Source organism: Tympanuchus pallidicinctus, unplaced genomic scaffold (assembly GCF_026119805.1).
Source record: "Tympanuchus pallidicinctus isolate F22 unplaced genomic scaffold, pur_lepc_1.0 scaffold5, whole genome shotgun sequence".
NCBI lineage: Eukaryota > Metazoa > Chordata > Aves > Galliformes > Phasianidae > Tympanuchus > Tympanuchus pallidicinctus.
Genome location: NW_026294769.1, coordinates 9,797,077 through 9,818,158, shown reverse-complemented (window position 1 = coordinate 9,818,158; position 21,082 = coordinate 9,797,077). Strand labels below are relative to the sequence as shown.

At 40.6% G+C, this 21,082-nt stretch overlaps 1 protein-coding gene across 10 annotated transcripts in view; it reads right to left on the bottom strand.

Annotated features, from left to right (window-relative positions):
• The window catches only part of IKZF1 (IKAROS family zinc finger 1), a 71,495-nt gene that overhangs the window by 20,144 nt on the left and 30,269 nt on the right, over nucleotides 1-21,082 (bottom strand). The window lies entirely within an intron of this gene.

Here is a 21,082-nt window from a genome sequence, read left to right as displayed (position 1 = left end):
ACTACAAGCCTGTTCCTAGGTCACTTTGAGATTTTTGCATTTATGATATTATTCTGACAATTGAGAAATTAAATTAATAACTGAACAGCTATTCATGGATTTGTCCTGAAGAACTATGAAAATAAACAACACATCAAAGACAATTGAAAACACAACAGTCTCCACTTGGCAGAATGGTCCTGAGCATTGTATTGAATTCAGATATTTGTTTTGTGGTTTTATAGGATAAGTGAGGACAATGTCCCCATTGATCAAAGAGAACAAACATTGATTAAATTAAAAAAAAGTGAAGAAAGATGGAAGGAAAAAATCAAGAGCAAGGATGGCATCACAGGAAATCATAGGAGAAATAATTGTGTTTTAGGGTCACAAAGCAAGAGGAAAGGATATCTACAACTATGAGCTTGTATTAAGACCAGTGAAATCAACAAAGATGGGTGGGAGAACGTTCTGACTTTTTTGGGCAACTTCTCTGTATTATAATCCTGTAGATGACAATTGCTTGCAACTAGAAGAAAAATGCAGGTGTGAATTTGGCATAGTCCGACTACATGTGACAGCTTATAGGTTGGTAGACTACATCTGTCTCAAGCCTAAATGTTACAGAAACGAGCCATGGTTCAGATCAGTTCACAGTACTATTCATTCCTCTTCTCTCTACAAGACCGTGTTATCTTTTTTTTTTTTTTTTTTTTTTTTGGTAGAGTAAACTATCTTTACAGTTAATTCCTTGTTTTCTGATCTGATGACTTCAGTGGAAAAACAGTTCTTCATTCGTCTCCAAACGATCTTTATTTCCTTTCAGTGAAAAACCCAGTTCTTCTCTGGAACCCACAAGCAGATTATTTACTGTAGTGGCTAGCTAAGTATGTAAGGGGTCTGCTTCACCCCATAGAGAGCCAGGTCTTTTTTGTGCAATAGTGACTACACGGGAGCTTTATTACTGCATCCTATGTGCTGCAGTAGCAATGACATAATTAAGCTATGGGCACTAATTACATCAAAGGTTGAAAGATCCTAACGTTCACTTGAAAATGAAATGTTTGCTCTACTTTTCCCTGTGACCCACTGCAACCTCCCTGCAACAGCAGGGATGTGCCTGACGACAGAGTCTGAAGGAAAGCCCTGCTGGGAAACACGCTTGGAGTAAAGGCGTTCACCTTTCTGAACACTGCTTGGCTGAACGCCTTTTATAAAGTCTGCCACTGTAGGCAGTTGAATGTTTTTTCAATTAAAAAAAAAAAAAATATATATATATATATATATACATGTATATATAAATTGTAATCAAAATTATATGTAAGATAGATAAAATGCATGTCCGAAACAGCAGGTATCCTTTAACAGTTATGTCCTAAAAAGGGAAATAATTTATAGGTGTGGAGGAAAAAAGAGAGAGAAAACAATGACTGACAAAGATGGCAAAAGTGGCTAATCAGAGGTGTTCTACTATATTTTCCAGAATTAGCAGAATAGCCCTGTAGTGCTGTTTTCACTGTGGTGAACAGCAGCAGTAGAACTACTCACCTTGAGTGTATGAGAGATTTTCCATAAATCACACAAGTGCTTTCTCTTAACGATAAGAATGGTAATTTGTATGTAAATATGTACATCATAACATAATAATTGGTTATATAAATAAATTGCATATGCCTCACCTGCTAGGAGTTTGGAGAAGGTGGCTTTTGAAGTAGGCTTTATGTTAAGTTGAAGCAAAACATATGTGAACAAAGCAAAAAAAATCACACTACTTAAACCCTTTGGGAGCATAAGTGGACAAATGAACATTACTGAGAGGTGAAATGGAACACAAATAAATCACAAAAGTAGGAACTAGATGGAAATGCTCTGAATTCAGTGAGCTGAACTTGCAGTATACTTACGGGAAAAAGATTTGGGAATTATTGCATGAAAGTCCCTAAAGCCTTCTGCCCCATATGCAGCTGCAATAAAGAAGGCAAACAGGATGCTGACTTGTAGTTCTGCTAGCAGCAAATGTAAAAGAAGATGGCATTATTGCTATACAAGAAATACATAGGAGAAAGACAGAGCTATTGTTACAGAAGCAACACAGGCAGTTCAGGACAAAGCAGTAGGACAGCAAGCAGAGGAATTCAGACCTCTGTCTGATGACTCTGATTTGTGAAAATGCCACATTTTCCAAAGCATCCAACAAGTTTTATCATGTTTTCTAAAAGCATAACCTTTCTTGGGCATTCCCCTTGCTTGTAGGTTAACTCCTACTGAAGTCAAGAGGAACTTTGGCTGAAGCATCCAGAAAAAGGGCAAACAGGAGCAAAGCACCTAGGCCCAGCCTTCTCCCAGTCCCAAGGAAACCACAGCCCCTGCAAAGAGAAGATCTTCTGCCATCATTCTCTCTTTGCATGGTAGAGATCTCTTTATCTGTGCTCATTTCTAGTGACTGCAGTTGTATAGGTTAAATTGCATTGTTTTCTTTGCACGTCTGATGAACTTATATAAATAGAAGAACAGAGTTAGATTATACATATAGTTGTGTACTAGCACATTTTTTTGCATTTCTGATGCCAGTCTTCAGAATGTATCTACACAAAAGGAGCTGCACAACCACACTATAATGTGCATGTTATGAGTTGCCAAGTGCAAATTAACATGGCCTGAGGTACGTTGATAGTGGTAATGATACAGTTCATTACTTGCTGTAAGCAGTGACAGAGATACTGATCTCAAACTTCATTAAAGCCCTGCAGCAGTGTGTCTTGGAGTAGCACAGCTCCCCTGAGCAATGCATAAAGCAGAGCGGCCACTCAGGATGTCCCTGCAGCACTGCTCACTGAGGGCTTGCTTTGGGAGGGATGCTCACTTCGGGGACAAGAGCCAATACATGGTGAGGCCACATTCCTATTCCTGGCTTCTCACAAAGGTTTCATAGGTCTAGTTAGCGAACAAAATCACTTCATGCACAGATTTAGCACATTTTTCAGGCCTGTTTTTCGAAAGAAAGTTATTGTAAAAGAGCTCTGCTGATGCAGGAGAAGGAGCAGGGAAGAGAACCACTCCAGCAGAAATACTCAGGACTTTTGTCACGTCTGACTGAAAAATGGGCAAAAAAAAAAAGCCTGGAGACAAACTGAAAAAAGTAAAACAGTAAAATGTTCTATTTCTTTTGTAAGAAATGTTCTGTCCCTCTCTTGTTATAGTGGGCAAAATCACTTCTGGGGCAAAACTAGCTGGGAATCAAACTTTTCAGATGCACTAATCAAGAACATTACATTTGCACAGGTTTCTCAGTTACTCAATACAGTCTTTGTAGAAATAGTGTCTGGTAAATTCATGTCCTTATACACATGCATACAGGCATTAATTACCTGTACAATAATTCATTCTAGCAGTTTTTCATTGGCACTTCTAACATCATCAAAGCTTTACTTATTAATTGACTTCAGTTCTGTTGGAGACCACCTTATAAGGCTCTGTGTTTTACTTTGTTTGTACCCTCTCTGTACACCAGTATTGTCTTTGTACTGGTACGATTTGGAGATGTCTAAGCCAAGCCCTTTTTTTTGTGTGCAAGGAATGTAGATTGTATCAGTGTCCCTGTACTGGCAGCTCTGCCCTCATTTTCCTGCTGGCCTACCCATACTATGAAAAACTCAACCAAAAGCAAGGCACACTGTGGGTTTCTTGTGCTGTCTGACGTCTAACGAGAGCTCCACTCTGGATTTTTGAAATTTATGTCATGAAGAGTGTTTGCCACGACAAAAGCTGACTTAAGCAAAAGTATTTGGACAAAAAAAGAACTGACATATCAAGGTGAAGAGGGGTGACAGTACAATTTGTCTGTTTTTTCAGATCCAAGCACTGGTTTCCTTAGGAAGGGCACTGTAGTTGGCTCAGCATGGCACTCAGGCTGGGATGCCCAGAAAGGCGTGAAGAGGGACGAGGGCCTGAGTCACACTTCCCTGGAAAAAACTGAACAGTGCCAAAGGGAAGGCAGTTGCTTTGCAATGAGTGAAAGAGTCTGTTAGAGGGGAGAAAGGAGAAACAAAATGGACTTCCTTGGAAACAGGAAGGCTTGAAGGAACAGCTTTTAAAAGACAGGAGAGTAGGCAGCTGGGGAAAAAGCATATGTAGGATGAGTGATTTGTTTTCATCTTCACGTGGGCTCCTCTCACATGTAAACACCTTTCAAAGTTTTCTGAAACTGTGGTACTAGCATGGTTTTGAGTGCCTGGGCTAAAATCTCATTTGAAAGAGAACTTCACATCTCAACTCATAATCTTCTCTGCTGGGAGATATATAATAAGACCTGGCTGTCAAAGTATTTAGGGAGTAACAGAGAAAAACCGATCATACTGAAGTTGCTGGGGAATTTGAAGGACAGAAGTACCTAACTCCCATTGATTTTCAATGGCATTTGAGTACACCTTTTATTGCAGTGAAGGTACTTAACTGCATCACATGGCATATACATATCTTAAAGAGATGTCCCTTAGCCTATATTTGAAAGTAAACACAATAATATAATTTTTGCTTGTGACATTATTCCATGCAAATTCTTGCTTATACTTAGCAATCAATAGCAAAGAAAATTCCTCTTGAAGTTTTTTCAAATAATTTGAGTGCATGCCGTTTTCTGTTTGGATGGCTTATTTGTTATTCTGAGAATATTCAGAAGCATTTTGTTGATGTTAGTTGATGATTAACAGTAGCTTTAAAGTCCAGCAAGAGTTTTGAGTGCAGACAACACAGCTATTCAAGCAGTAGACAGATGAGGCTGCAACAATATTTGATTCATTTAAGCAGTGGATTGAAAGTATTATGGTGAGAAGGAGAGAACCTTTAACATCATCTGTGTTAGCAAATTATATATAACATTGCTACAAAGGTAGAACAAGATGAAAAAGACTGAAATAAACCACCCCAGCACATGAGGCTGTCAACAAAAGCAGCCAGGATCTCTTCCTGTTTACGTAAGTGCAAGCTACAGATAAAACAGAGTGTTGCAAGCAATTCTACCTGCTACTTCTTTGATAAGGCATAACTGGTACTCTGTTCTATGCATCAAACCCTCACACATGTCTATGACCTGGAATCCATACTTTCCCCTTTTCTTTTCGTGTCCTACTCATTAACTGCGGTATCAGTTCTATTCCAGCAACAGAAAAGTACTGCAGGTGGAGGATGTCATTCTCAGGAATACAAGGCACACAAGAGATTATTTGTTCACAACAGCAGAGATAGATTCTTCAACTTGTGTTTCCATTAATAATATCTTTGCCTTATGAGCTCCTGAAGGGACACGAAGAATCACATAGCTGTAAAAAAAGATAAAAGCCAACAAAAGGCCTGGGCAGAGCAATCAATGAGCTATGTGATGATCTAAGCCTTTAGTAAATAAAATTCAGAAGATGCAGCATGACAAAGCATGTTAGATATGACTGTTCTGCCCAGGCCTTTCTACAAGTAGCACTGCACTGCCCAGTTTGTCAGGCATTTGTGGTACCAGCATGTACAAAATGCTGAAAGTTAGAGGTCAGCTCAGAAAGGCTAGAAACTATGATGAGACTTAGTAGCTATGGACAAAAATAATTAGTAAACAAAATAGGCCTTATGCAGCCCATGTTGCACAAAGTGTTACACAGGATTTTGTTTAGGAAAGGAGCCAGCACTTGACACAGCTGTGTTGAGAGCATAAACACTGAGGAGGTGAGTGTCTGAGGTTGGTGAGGAAGACCCAATATAGAGCAGGCACCTTATCACTTCACTTGAGAGTCCTAAGTTCTATACTGCAGGCTGCACTGTGGCAAAGAGGGGGTGGAGATAAGAGTGACAGCTTTTTAATTAGCAGCTCTCAGCTGGATTGTTAAAGGGACACAAAAATTACAGAAAAATGTGTAACAGCACGATCCACAGAGGCACTGTAGGTACAGCAGACTGGGTATACTGGATAAGAAGTTTGTCCCTGTAGGGTGGAACTGCCCCACCTTTGACAACAAGTGCCAATCAGCCCTTGGCAGCTAATTTTGCCCCACTGTAATTTTGGCTTCCAATCAAATGGATATTATTCCAGAAAGACAAGTGTCCTCGGATAAGCTATCTCTGGTGGTACAACCAGCATGAGGTTCTCCACCCTTCTCATCATCCTCTACCACTGTTTCCTCCCACTGCCACCCAACTGTGGGCACCTGAGGTGCAAGCTGCAGTGCCTGCCTGCATGCCTTGTCTTCAGCAGCACGCTGCACAGAGCAGAGCACATCAACACAGCTTTCTGGGACTGCACTGAGATCAGGCTGCAGGGAAGGCAACCAAACGAACAAGTAGCCAGCAAAATGTTTCCTCTCTTGGTATGAAAATAAGGACTCTAGCTCCACTGTGCAGACTCACAGTAAGCTCCAGTGGCTTAGCCATAGGAATCCTTTAATGTACCAGTGAAGATGGATAGGTTACAGACAGAGTCAGGTAATGATCCTGAAATCTATTCACATGACTGAGGCTAAGTGCTTTTGGCAGTGAGTTGGTGTTTCAGCAGGAAACCATCCAAGAGCCTGATCTAGTTTGTGTTTATAGTTAGTCTTTATCACACTATTTGTTGGTACATCTTGTACTGGGTTCAGGGTTCAAAGAAATAGTAACTACCCGGCTGCTTGATGTTCATCTGAATTGCCAGTGAAACAAAGTTTTGAAGGAGAGAGAAGAAACATTATCAAGAATTATAGAATCACAGAATCACAACATTGGAAAGGACCAACAAGATCATCTAGTCCAACCATCCTCCAATCACCATTACCACCCACTAAGCTACTAAACCATATCTTGTAGCACTTACGAGACATACTGAACCTATTTCTCAAGTTCCATGTGTAACCCATGCTTCCTCTATAAAGAGTGCTGTGTCCTTCACTGGCCACATGACAGAGAAGCTAAGGAAACTGCTACAGGACTGTCAGTAACAGCCCTTCTTGATACTTTTCTGTTATGAAATGTAAGATGGGAAGGGGCTGAAGGGAAAAAAAATGAAGGGAAAGGTTTGCTGACAACCTGTAGTAAGAACAGAGCTTGTCATCCTCGACTTTTTCTCATCTGATTTTTTTATGTGGGCATTAAAGGATGAGGACCAAAAGGGCATTTAACAAGAAATTTTTAAAAAGCAAAATAATAACCTCAAGCAACAGTGAGGTTAAAATGCTCCAAACGTATGAAAATATTCCTGACTCACAGAAGTGTATCTGCGTGGAAACATGTTTACATGCTAAGTTTGTTACTGGTAAAGCTGCTTCCTACAGAAATTCCATAAACATTGCACTTTACACTCTTCCCGTAAAGCAACAGTTTTCCAAGAGAAATAGTGTCATAGATTCCATAACCTATCATCTGTAAGGTATCCCTCTTCTCTAGTATTTCCAAAAGGCATATTTCGATGGAATTCATAGGTGATTACCTTTCTTCAACTAACACAATGAAATTCTAGCTAAAGGAAGTCATACATGGCAGTCTGGGAGAAGGTGAAAACAAGAGCTTTGTAATCACGAAGACCCCTTGTAGTTCATGCAGAGTGTGCATCTGCAAAACAGTCTGTTTCAGAGAAGAGACTAAGACAAGATTTGACAGGGACACCAATGACACTTGTTACAGATGAGAAAGACAAAGTATTGTCTTACAATAAGCCATATGGACATCACTGGAAGTTGTCCTTACTGTGCTACAAACCTGGGGACAATATGGGCATCTCTACCAAAGCAAAGGGCTTAGCATATGCAGAAGTATAGACAGTGAAGCATGTAACTACACGCTTAATGGGATCAGGTACATACAAATGATGTGAACACCAGCTAGAGAGGGGATTTTAAAGCCTAAACGAACAAGAGAAAAGCTTCTGAAATCTGAACATGTACACAGGGCATTGGTCAGATCTGTACCAGACAGATGGTGGTTACTGCTCTGCAGAAGAGCTAGTGCTTAGGAGTTGTCCTTGGTCTGTGGGAGGAAGGGGAGGACACAGCTCCCAGGTACCTGTACCTGTGGTACAGGTAGGGCACAGGTGTGGGAAAGGAGAACAGTTTGCATATTGCTTCAGAGCACCTAAAATTGCCTTGCCCTTCATACAAAACTAGCCCTCGCAAACCTTTCCCTTTTCATGCTCAAACTCAGTGGACTACATAGACATCTTTCATTTTGTCCCTGGAGTAGTACACATACTCACTGGCTCAGGATTTGGCCTTGTGAATCCTCCCTTTTGCACATTTACACTATGCCTCTCAGTCAGTGAGACACATGCAGGGACTTTTACTGGGGACTGTTTAGCTACCGTGATGATGCTTTCAGTGCTATCTGACACAAATGTCAATAGTTCCCCAGCTGCAAAAGGGTTAGTAGATCTAAAATTAGATTAAGCAGCTGTGTTTAGGTTTGGGGAGATGCCTATGGGTGCTGGGCCAATGCTGTGCTTTGTCAGTCTGCTCTTTCAATAAGAGGTTGGAGGTGGAAATGGAGAGGAATCTTGCTATTTCAACACTTAAGAAGGCATATTTCATACCAATTTTATTGAATGGCCTACTGTCAAAACAAATTCCAGAGCCAATTCTCTTCCATTGCACAGTGAAAAAAAACAACCAAGGATATTGGAAGTTGGTTCTAGATTAAAGAAGATCAAATGCAGTCTTCACACTGCAGTAATAAGTTACATGATTTCTCTCAGGACTGTACTAAGAAGGTAATCCTGAGGTAGCTTGCTTTAGTCATACTACTTCTGAATACTCAGTTATTTTTCTAGATCTATTTGACACTACTGAAGTTTTTTCTTTTTGTATTGCAGAAATATTGCCAGAAGGTTTTGCAATGTAAACAGCTGCATACCTGATCACAGTGTGCTCAACAGTCCACTGAAAGGAAATCCTAGTCTACAGGGAAGAAGCATAAACTGTTCTACAAAACTCCTAAGGAAATTTTCTGAATATGGGTATACCAGATTAGTCTTGAGGAGAAAAATATAAGACAAAACTAATTCCTTCTCATCATATATTACAGTCAGTGCTTTGCCACAGGATCTAGAGCTCTTTCTAGGCATCCGTCTTCCATGCTGGCTGGCTGGCAGGGAGCTCCCAGTGATGCTGGGAGACTCTCAAGTGCTGAAAGATCTGGATTAGTCTGGAAGTCTGCAGAACAAGTCTGTTCAGTCCAAATTTCAGAAAGACTTGTCTTTCCTTACTTCCTTGGCCAGTTTTCTATCTGCTTTTTCATTGTTTTTACCTCAGGAAAAACAAACTCTCTTTGCCTTCCCTGAACAGAATCCATTCTTAACTATATTAGTACCCTGATAAGTTACCCTTGACATAATTTTCCTCTTTGTGAGGCATCCAACAATTGTAATGTATAGTGTTTCCTTGGGTCTTTGAATACAGTGCTAAGAGAAAAACCTTAATTTCATTAGCATTCTTTTCCTCAAAAAGAAGAACAAATTATTCCAAAAAATCCTAGTTTCTCAGAATGAAGTAAAAAAAGCTCATGACAAGTTTAGAATTTTACGTATGTAAAAGATATTACATCAGAAACTGCCTTTCCTCCTTTTAAGTTCTCTTACACAAATGCAAAAGAGATCAGAGTGAAGTCTCGCAGCTAGAGCACTTGGATGCAGGTGGCCATAACTTTTCGTGCTAAGCATATATAATTCCATTGAAGACATTAGTGGTGGAGATATGGTGATTAATGTTCATAGAAGGCAAAAACAATCCTTGAGAATCTTTTCTAATTTCAGAGATCACATACAAACCAGGAGGAAGTTTATTTTAATAAGGCCATTCTGCTCTAAAAATAGTTCAGGAAAGAGATGATACTCAAAGCAGTCAAGCTTGTGGCAATTTCCTAGCTCCTTCTCTAAGTGCACCACAGTGGTGATTTGGAGCTCTTGAGCATAAGAGTCCCAATTAATGTTCTGAAAGATGTCTCCAAGATCAGAAGGTAGCTATGCTGCAGAAGAATGCTCTAAATTGAAGCTACTTGGATTTCCAGTGAAGCTGTTGTGCCTCCAAATGAAAAAGGCCATTGTGGTTAGCCAATGAGGTCCAGCTTCCTGAAACCTTTAGCAATACTTAAGGCTGCTGAATGTAAAACAGTGTTTTAAGATTATTTACCACTTTCTTGAATGAGTAATTTGAAATTTGAAACTCACTGGAAACTCAGACAAGATCACAATCTTCAAACAGTCGCAAACACCACACTGAGTATCAGTATCTTACATCAAAATTGCAACCGTTTTCTTCACATGGATAGATCAGCAAATCATCCAAGCCAACATGTTTCTGGCAGAGCTTTACCTCTTTGTAACAGAGGGTTACAAGGGTTCAAAGCTTACAAAATCATAGTTGCTGAGTTAAAGGGTCTTCAATAGCACTACTCTTGAGCCCACTGTCATAAATTGCCCCAGGCTGACTATTATGATCAAGTGAAACCTACATAACTCAGACCACCTAATGTTTTGTGGCTCTCCAACTGGTGGCACTAACAAAACTACATGATCAGAAAACACAGATCAGCCTGAAGAACACTGATAATTGAGAAATCAGACCACTGTTTCCAAGTTTTGTATTTAAAATTTGGGCATCTGAAAACCAGGTCCACTGAAGGTTCAGCAAGCGTGTTCAGGCAGGTATGTCTTAGCCTCTCACAAACTCTTTGCCATGACTTATAAACAGATGAGTGGAGTGGTAGTTAGCAAAAAACATACATTGATATATTCTGGTTTCAAAGCTCCAGAACTGGTTCAAGCATTGCTTCCCTGCAGCAGAGGAGACTTCCAAATGCATGTTCCACCACAGCATCCTCAGAACACAAGCAACTGTGCAGCAGAGGAGAGTAATTTTGAATTATTTGAATTATTTGGGAGTTCAAGTCTCCTTGATTTACAGTGGTGTTTAGACTTTTAACACAACCTGAGCTTCTCAGGATGAGTAGAGAAAAAAGAAACCCACACTAAGAATGCTGTTGAACTTGAGTCCAATCGTAGCCATAGCTGAGAAACATCACAGCTTCCTCCTAGTCCGGCTTAACAGGAAACCTCTATCTGCTGTTCCTCTAACTCCTTCCACAAACACTCAGAGCAGTCTGGACATATTACCCATTTCCTCCCGACCCACAGTTGTTTATCTCCTTAGCATCTGCCATGGCCTAGAAGTTTGGACCAAGTTCTATACCAATTGCTATGGTGTAAATTTACATCAACCAAGCAGAAAGGTTTCTAGAAAACTCCAGAAAAAGAAATGTGCACCTCTAAGTAATGGGTGCCCTAGAAGTAGTTATAGTGAAGTCTGAGGGAGAGCTTTTCGATCTGTTGAAATCTCAAGAAAGCTGCATCACCTCCTTGTTCTCACCCATAGCACCTTCCAAATCATTACCTAACACACACACACAGAGCTACCAAACATTTTCTTTCAGGTGTTATGTTGCTTTGTTGTTGTTGTCGTTGAAAGGGCAATGCACCATAAAGCCTAAAGGTCTGTTCAGTTTCAATGCCTTCCTCCACATTCAAGTTCAGGAACATATCAGGCTTTATCTCTGCTGCAGTAGTATCACGGGACACCTTTAAACAGGCTGCAATCTCTCTTTGCATTCAAGGAAATGGTGGTTGTTCAGTTTGGGATTATCTTAAACTTTGTGGAAAGACATTATCTCAAGTTCCTGGGCCAGAAGCCTCATGACTTTCTGTCATTTCTCTTCCCTATTTATAAATCTTTCCCCTTTTTCTCTCAGTCCGCACCCCCACCCCCCAACGCCTCACCCCACTCCCTCTCCACTTGGACCTGATTCTGCACACTTCTGAAGGTGAAACTCAGTAGCTGCAGTTGTGACACTGCAGTTTGTGTGTCATACTGTAACCGGGTTTCCACATCCTCCTCGCTCTGTTGTAAAAGGCCTTGAAGAGGAAGAAGTGCAAATAATGAAATATAGGAAAGCAGGAAAAGAGGAAGCAGCCGAGAGAGAGCAGCCCAACTGAAATGCTAAGAATTATGGAGAAGTGACAGAAAGGGAAGCACAGACCAGGAATTATACTTGGTGGCCTAGAAGAAAAAAATACAACAAACAAAACATACACAGGCTCAGCCTTTTCTACCCCTAAAACAATCTCCCAGATTACTACTTTCATTTACTTGGCCTGTAGTCCCCTTCCCACCTACTTTAAGATATTTACTGAATTGTGGTACTATGCAGGCAGCCTCATCAAAGCTGAACCTACCACTCTGCTTCTCATCTTCATATTAAGAGGATGGGCGAGAATAGGAAACATTCTGAGGAAGAAAAGAGGGAAATCAAATACAAAGGAACGACTTCAAGATTCCTCACCTTAGGGTGAGAGCGCTCGATTAGGCAATGGTTTTCTTTGCTGAGAGCAGAGTGGTGGAAGAGCACTGAAGGAAATTAGCTAAAGAAGAATAGGGATTGCCTAACAAGGCAATCCTGCCTGATTGCCAGGGGATGGAGCAGACAGCTTAGGAAGTCCTCCCCCTGAGATCATGTACTGTTCCGTCCTGCTAATTCAGAATGAAAGTTGGCTGGAGCAGAAAGCATTTAAAATTCACATGAAGAATTTTCTCTTCTCTATTTGTAGGCAAAAGAGATACAAAGCAGAATGTGAATCTATTAAAGAACGGCATATGACTGAGCCTTTTGCACTCCCCCTTTCTCAGGGACTTTTCTGTAAGAATTAATCTGATACAGGGATGAGTAAAAGGTAAAACTTGTAAAATGACCCTCTATAAGTATCACAGCCCTTTGAATTATGCAGACTTTTTGAGTCAAGCTCCAGTCTTATCTTATCTGGTGGCTAACTGAATGTTGTAGTTTTTAAGGAAGATAGTGGTGAAATCCTGTATGTAAATGAAGACAGGAGTGTTACACAAAGGTGTACTGCGGTATAATTATTTGTTCATCACTGTGTGAAAACTACCCTGTTGGAAGAGCTAGTTCGAAACCATTTGTGGCTATTCCCCCACAAAGGAGGCTGTCAGGAGGTGATAAGAAATGTGTATTAGTGAGGTTGCACTTTCTTTGAAACACTCTCGCACAGCAAGCACCAGCAGGCTCTGATATTTTCCCTACTGTTTATCTGTAAAATAGAAAATATGTTCTGGAGCACTCAATCAGTATTGAGTTCTTCAGCTAAAGTTAATATATTTTGGAACATGTAGGAAAGAGAAGAGAGAAATTTACCTGTGTACGAAGGAATTAGCTTCTGATGAACAGCAGCATTCTCTCAGAACTTGTGTCTGTCGGAGAGATGCACTGCATTTCCCATCCTGCAACTCTAAGTTCCCTTGTGCTTCCTTACAGATATAGCAATAATAGCTCTAGCTCATGGTCAAGCATCATATATACTGCAGAAAAGGGAGATTATAAACAGGAGGGAAATCAGCTTTTTACATGAGTAGATAGTGACAGGACAAGGGGAAATGGTTTTAAACTAAAGGAGGGGATATTTAGATTAGATGTCAGAGGGAAGTTTTTCTCAAAGGGTGGTGAGGCCCTTGCACAGCTGCCCATAGAAGCCCCATCCCTGGACAGGCTCAAGGCCAGGTTGGATGGGGCCCTGGGCAGCTGAGATGATGGGTGTCAGCCTTGTCCACAGCAGGGAACTGGAGCTAGATAATCTCTGAGATCTCCTCCATTCTGAGCCACTCTATGATTCTATAAATACTTTTCCAGGAATGGCAGGGTTATCAAGCTGTATTATTCACAAACAAACAAATGCTGATTCCGTGCACACATGTCCATGTACATACACGTAGGTCATAACAGCAGTAATGCACCCTATTTATTTCCATGTAAATTATAACAAAGAGCTCAATAAGACTATTCGATAGAGCAAATTTTCAGCTACAAAACACTGTTTTTCAAAATAGTCACCAATATTAGCTGTGCATTTTCACCAGCAATGAACAAAAGCATGCATGTCACTCTTGTAAAAATCTGCAACAGCAGAGGTGACCTACTGTTTCACAGATGCTGTGACAGCTGAGGTCTGCATCTTCAACTTTTTTTTGATGGAGAATTCACATGTCATTCCATGGACTGTCATTTTGACTCCTGCTTATAGTGGTGACACCATGACTAATCATCATTAATGATGTGGTCCAGGAAACTTTCACCTTCTGCCTTACATTGATTCAAAAGATCCTAATAATCTTGCATAGTGTTCTTTCTATTCTTGTGTGCACATTCATGGGACCTGCCTGGCACGAACTGCTACATTCCAACATTGCCACCATCATTTCCAATACTGAAGCTGATATTCAGCTCCACACACAGCTCACTGGTCATAACCTGATAATTTGTGTGGATGAGCTGATCGACATACTGTTCATATTCTGCTGCGACAGCTGTCCAGAATGTGGCTTGTCTTTCACATCGCTATCACCTCTGCTGAAACACACCACCCACCACCACACTGTGCTCACATCCACTATTTTGTCTCCATAAATGTTCAGCAAGCATCAATGAATGTCAATGGATGCCATTTCTTTGGCACAATGACACAATTTTGCTCCACACACACTTCTAAGTCAGATGCCATTCTTCAGACTGCCCCTCTGCTGCCATTTGTCACTCAGCAACAAAATATAAAGGAATACTCATGGGAAGGTTCAACCTCTACTGATATCCCACCAACATCTGCCTCTGACATTGTGCCAGTCATAAAATAGGAGGCATTACTTTCAGAGCAGCCCTTGTATGTGAGAGATGTATGACCACTGCAAGAGTTTTACCCACCTTATCTGTTACAGAAAAGGCCTGGTGTATAATTTGGGTGTGAGGGCCATAATTAGGGTGTGAGGAGAATGCTCCTGGGTTTTCTGGTTCTAGTCTAGTTTCAACTTCAGTGGAGCCCCTCTTAGAACTGTAGAATCATTAAGGTTGAAAAAGACCTGTAAGATCATCTAGTCCAACTGTCCACCTACCACCAATATTGCCCATTAATCCATGTCCCTAAGTACTATTTCTGCCCTTTCTTTAAACACCTCCAGGGATAATGAATCCACCACTTCTCTGGGTAGCCTGTGCCAACCACTCTTTCTGAAAAGAAATTTTTCCTAACATCCAAACTGAATCTCCCCTGATACAACTTAAGGCCACTACGTCTTATTCTATCATTGTTAACTGAAGAGGCTGACCCCCACCTAACCACAACATCCTATCAGACAGTTGCAGAGAGCATTTCCAAAGACAAAAATCAGTCATGCAGCTATTCAAGAAAAAATGCTCTGTCAAAAAGTCAAAAGAGTATTTTAAGAGAGAACTTAGCTCTGGATGTTCTCCACAGTAAATGGTTCAAATTTGATTTTGGATGAGAAATGGCAAGCGCAAGAAGCAGAAACATTATTTTCCTGTCAAGACAGTCATTATGCTACTAACTGTTAAATCAGGACAGCAGGAAACAACTGAGCATTGATCTCTAGTGCAGTCCTAGCCATAAGGGAACACTTGAGTAGTTTGCTTGATTAAGGAGCAATACCACGAGGGGATTTTTATGCTGATGCAAACTTGGAAAAAAGAGAACATTAAATAGCATTAGAAATAGGCAATACTTGTTCCAGAACTACTCTCAGTTTCTCATCAAGTATAAACAGTACTTTTCTTTTAATAATTTTCTTCTGCTGCTGCCTTCTCCTTCAACCTACAGAGTGTTTGATAATGAGCCAAACTTTATGGCATCAAAGAGGGACAGGGCACTGGATTCAGACTTTGGAAATCTAGTTTTAATTCCTACTCAGCCACAGACTTCCTGTGTGGCCATGGGAAAGGCGCTTATTCCATCATGTGCCTTTACTTCCCCAACTGTATATCTTTCAATACTTTTTAAAATAGGGACAAGACTTTTTTTTTTTTTTTTTTTTTTTTTTTTTTTTTAATGGAGAAACTCAGAAGTTTTGCTACTATCTACTGTATCAGAATGCATGCCTTACATGTGTCCCAATACATGAAGCTGGAATCTGGCCATGCTATGGTCACCTTCCTGGCAACTAGGAGGCAACTGGGGAGCATGGGGCAGACAGCAGTGGTAGTTGCTATCACTTAGGTGTTGGTGAAAATGCCACACGCAATCTGAGAAATGTCCCACAGAATTATACACGAGCAGAAGGTTTTTTATCATCCCTACAAGTAGACTTCATATCCATAAAATACTGGAGATCAAGTGCTTGGAACTCTCAACCAGCTCTCCCTTATCTGGTCTTGCTCCAGGTCAAAAAGGAGACTTTTTCTTCCACAGGCTATTGACACAAGAGAAAGAAAGAAACTGTAAGTTTCCTCAGCCAGCCTGTTCCCATGTTAGAGAGGGAGAAGTAAAAGTCACAGAGATAATTATGTCAAGAAAAAAAGCAGTGTAAGCTGTTTAAAATATCCAAAACATTTTAAAAATTTCTGTTACACTACCATCAGCATGGCAGATCCTATAAGTGGCCTGAAAAAGGAAACAAGAGAGGAGCTAAGCTTGTACCTTTATTGTAGGACATGACTAAATACTGAGAACAGTGTCATCTCTTGTTCAGAACTGTAGAGTTTCTCATATATGTTGTCATGAGCTGTGAAATCTCTACGAAATCAAATCACTGGAGTATTTTGTAACTCAAAAGACCTTCAGAAGTATCTCAGCAAAAAGAAAAGCCTGGACAAGGACACAGATTTGAACTCTTGCAAGTAAAGACAGCTTAAGCAAATATTAAAGATTTACCTCCCTCTACCCATCCTCACTCACTGTCCTGTCACATCAGTGTTTGACTGTAATTCCACTCTTGCGTATACAAATCAGGCATAATGATCAAAATTTGGTTTCCCATAAGTGTTTGTGATCTTTTTAGACTATCAGTTTTGGCATTTTCCTGCCCTCTCAGCATTTATGGAATATTCAAAACTGTCTAGCTGACAAAATTTTGTCAGATTTCCTCTCCAATCTTGGTCTCATGTCCTAGGCAATATAAGTGCTCTCGGAGGGCTCTTTCTGTCTCTTTTTAAAACGTATTCAGTTTCTGCTTCAAACACTTTTCAAATATTGCAAAAAAGCACCCATCTTTACCAAACAGAAAAGATTCTAAGAGTGTGTTACAAGTTTTCTGCTCATACCTGTGACTTTTAAGCAGTTACATTTATTGGTCAATGATAGAGCCTATTAGGATGTTAAATGGGGATGATTTTCAGACAGACAAAACTCTGAAGTTCTAATTCTGTGTCTAAATATATGTATGTATATGAGTCTGTTTGTGTGTTCAAGGGAACACCGAACTCAAGATCTGAGAACCGTTAAGTATCAAAATCATACTCTTACTATACACAGAAATCGATCATTTTGAAAGGACTACTCACACAGCGACTAGTTTCCCCCTAAACCAGTGTCTCTAAGTTCATTCCCATCTTCAGTGTCAATAAAATATAAATCCTAGGCTGCTTAGGCATGTGAAAAGTCACCTGGTGTGATACTACAATTAGGAAACCTTCACCTATCCCATGAACTACCATATTGGAATTACTTGTTGCTACCAAGCTAGAGAGTGCATCAGTACTATTCAGTCCAGGCTTAACACTGCACCTACATATCATGCTAACACCCAAACGGTGTGGCTGAATTAAGAGTAAGACAAATGGAAAAGGTGAAAACATTCCCTCCTAAAATGCAAAGCAACTTTATAGTTGCTGTTATTTCTTATTAGCTAAAGTAAACTTTGATATCTGGGCCATTGCTCTGCTCTGGGGAGTACATTGTGAGGTCCAGAAATCAAACTAAATCTTGCAAATTCCACCATCTATATAACATATAATCTGAAAATACAACTTGCTGTAGTTGGATCATACAGGCTAAGCCAGGCCACTGCCAGGCAAGTGTCAGAGTTTGCCTTTAGAATGCCATTTAACTGGTAAGATGGTCAGGAGACAAAAATACCAGACAGATCAATGATGCTTTGTTCATCTGGAAGAGAGCATCTCAAGAAAAGAAGCTACTGCCTTATCCAACACAAAAAGCCAAAGTTGTAATGGCTGAGTACTTCTGAGTACTTTCTGAGGTGCTGAAATCCATGTTATTCTAGAATCCTAGTGGCTGGCTGAAGATTCCCAGAAATTGTCAGACATCAGGGTTGTCACTTTCTCACCAGTGCTGAGAGCTCTCCTGGACACCAGGCAAAGTTTGGCTCATCCAACACCTCAAACTCCTTTTACTGAAAGGCACTGTTGCAGTGAAAGGTTGTGGGCTCACACCTTCAGGTTAACGTGCTTCTCAAGTGTCTGTAGAAGAGAACGTTGAAAGTTTCATTTTCTGTTGTCGTTTTTTTATCGGATGAATGTGCAGTGGCTGTTAGCAGTGTAGGACAGTGGCATGCTGAGACTAACCTTCCCAGCAAGTCTTGTGAAATTTGTTTCTGCTGATGCAAATGTGCTGTTTGCTAGAGCTCCACGTTGCTATCTGATCAACTCATCCTAGGTCTGAATGTGAAAAACACAACCCACAGCCCAGAATGTGGGGATCACTGTGTTCTCAGGAAGTATGCAAGTAATATAACTATCTTTGCTCTCTCTCATTGAAGGTAAAAAAGGGTGAAAAAAAAACTTAGAACAGCAAACACAGGAAGACTGGAGAATGCATTTTGCTCACCAAGCCTCGCCTTTGTAATGGTCATATATTGCACCCGGCCGTAGCTCCTCAAGACATGAAAAAGAAGATTCCCCGTATATCAATCTCTGTTGCTTTCTGCAATGGGTGTACAGAAGGGTCCATCACCACATCTGTTGCAGTTGTTTTAATTGTGCCTTTGTACTCATCTGCTCAATTAGCTACTGAAAGATCTACAAGTTAAGCATGCAACAGCTTTTAGTGGAAAGCTATCTCAAAGAAGAGATAAAAGATATTATATCTGCTTTTTCCGTGTTATTATTTCAACACATTAGTAACCTATCCCTCTGTTCTGAGGACCAGACTTCTCCCAGAACATCACTACAATGCTACATTTGTACAATGCTACATTTAGAACAGGACTATAGAAGAATCATCTAAAGAAGGCATTTCATAAACCTAGTCTTCACTCTCCATTACAGAATTTGTCTGACTGACGCTAAAGGAAATAAATTGAATAAAATATCTGAATGAGTGAATGAGCATCATTTAAACCAAAGCCCAACAAAGATAACTGGATAATCTCTGTTCGCACCAGAGAGCTCATAGGGCTGGAGGGAGTTTATGATCACAGCATTGCTGGGGACAGGGACCTCTGTTCTGCCTTTTCCTAAGAGAGGCTACTTGGCCTCTTCTCAGAGAAGAGGTGACCGTCCTCTATGTAGGGGAGCATTACCTACAGGAAAGTCTCTCCCAGGCCACTGGAGCCTTTGGTCACTTTCCACTGTGTGTCTCCTTGGGAGCTTCAGTGTTGGAGGTGGCTGCCATCCTCTCACCAGCATGCACTGTGTGCTGCAAGGAGACAGCCCCAGAAACCCATGAATCTCTTCACTCTGCACAGGAAAAGCAAACACGGCCTCCTCCATGCCATCCTCGCTGGGCTAGGCTGCACTGTGCATCAGCTCTGCTGGGCACCACCTCTATGATGTGGAATAGAGCGTGGGTCTCCCTCTCCTTTATGCAGCACTTCCTTTCTTCTTTAACTTCTTGGTGGCCCTTGTAGAATTATAACTTCCACCTCTATAGCACTGAGGTTCCAAGGGTCTACAGCGACTGCAAAAGCCACAATGGGTACAAATGTATCTTCCTCAGCCACTGCCCACTTCCCAAATGGAATTTACACTTATTTCTTATAGGGATACAGACAAGTTAGCAGGAACTAACATTTTCCCCTTTTAGGTTTGAAAAAAACATTTTTGTTACATGTATTTATTTTGCAGATTGCATGTCTGAAGGGTCTTTTCTTTCTGCCTTAAAAAATGAAAAGCTCAGCTTTCAAGAGCAATACTCTTCTGTGTACATGTGCCCTCCTTCAGCCTTTTACCCACAAACGTACATACAGAGAAATTCAGTTTTGCAAGCATATAATTTTATGTGTGCAGACCTACGTTACAGGTTTGTATGTACATGTGTGCTTGCGTATGTGCTTACACCATGTCAAAAGGAGAAAGTGGAATAAATGACTCCCTTTGGCTGGAAAATGTACAGTTGTTTCAAACTTCAATGGGAGTATTGGAGAGAAGCAATGAATTACAAAAAGTTGTAGGAATGAAAAATATTTTTGCATTGGCTCTTTAACTCAAAGGGCTAAATTGTGTATTGTATAAATCAGTCTCTTTCACAGCCCAGAGGAGAAGAGCTTATTAGCAGTGGTTACAGTATGCAGCAAATGTACAGACTCATTAATGTGTAATTACAGAACAAACAATATGAGACTTCTCGAGACTGTTTTGCAGGGAGAATAAAATCCACTTAACACCACAATAAGCCCATGATAGGATACCAATTTTACTAGGATCTGCTAGCAGTGTAGTGGTAAGATTAAACAAATGTGTTGCTACCAGAGGTAATGTCTCATTACCATTATTCATTCCTTGTCTTTTATACATGTTAGGCTCCAAGGCCACTGAAGGCTTCTGCTAGCACATTATCATTTCTCATTTTTATTTCTACTTGCCATTATGTGGACAAATGGGCAGGAAAAGACTAGTTCCTATTTGACTTCTAGATAAATTGCTGTAGGTCCACACCTGCAGTAAACAGAGTCCCACAGCCCGCTGGCCCACAGGGCTCCCCTGCCTCCCCTCCAGCTTTCAGCAGTGTGAAGAGTTACAAAAGCATTTGGATTCTGGAAGGAAAACTGAGTAACCGTGTTTCAAAAAATGAAGGTTCCTCTGTGGTAAAATTATGTTGATGTTGAAGGGATATTCTCAGCTCATTGCTCACGGCTCCAGCCATACACATAGCTTTGCATTTCCACACCAGGACAAGGAGTGGGGAAGCAGAGGGACTAGCCAGGTGGTTTGCTCAAAAGAAATAGTGAAATTAACAGCCCATATTGTGAATAGAGACAGCTGGGGGTTGGAGTTGGAAGGGATCATGAATAATTCAACGCTCTCTACATAGGTGTTTCTTTCTATATGTGACTCTTGGCACAAAAAGTAAGCAGCAACT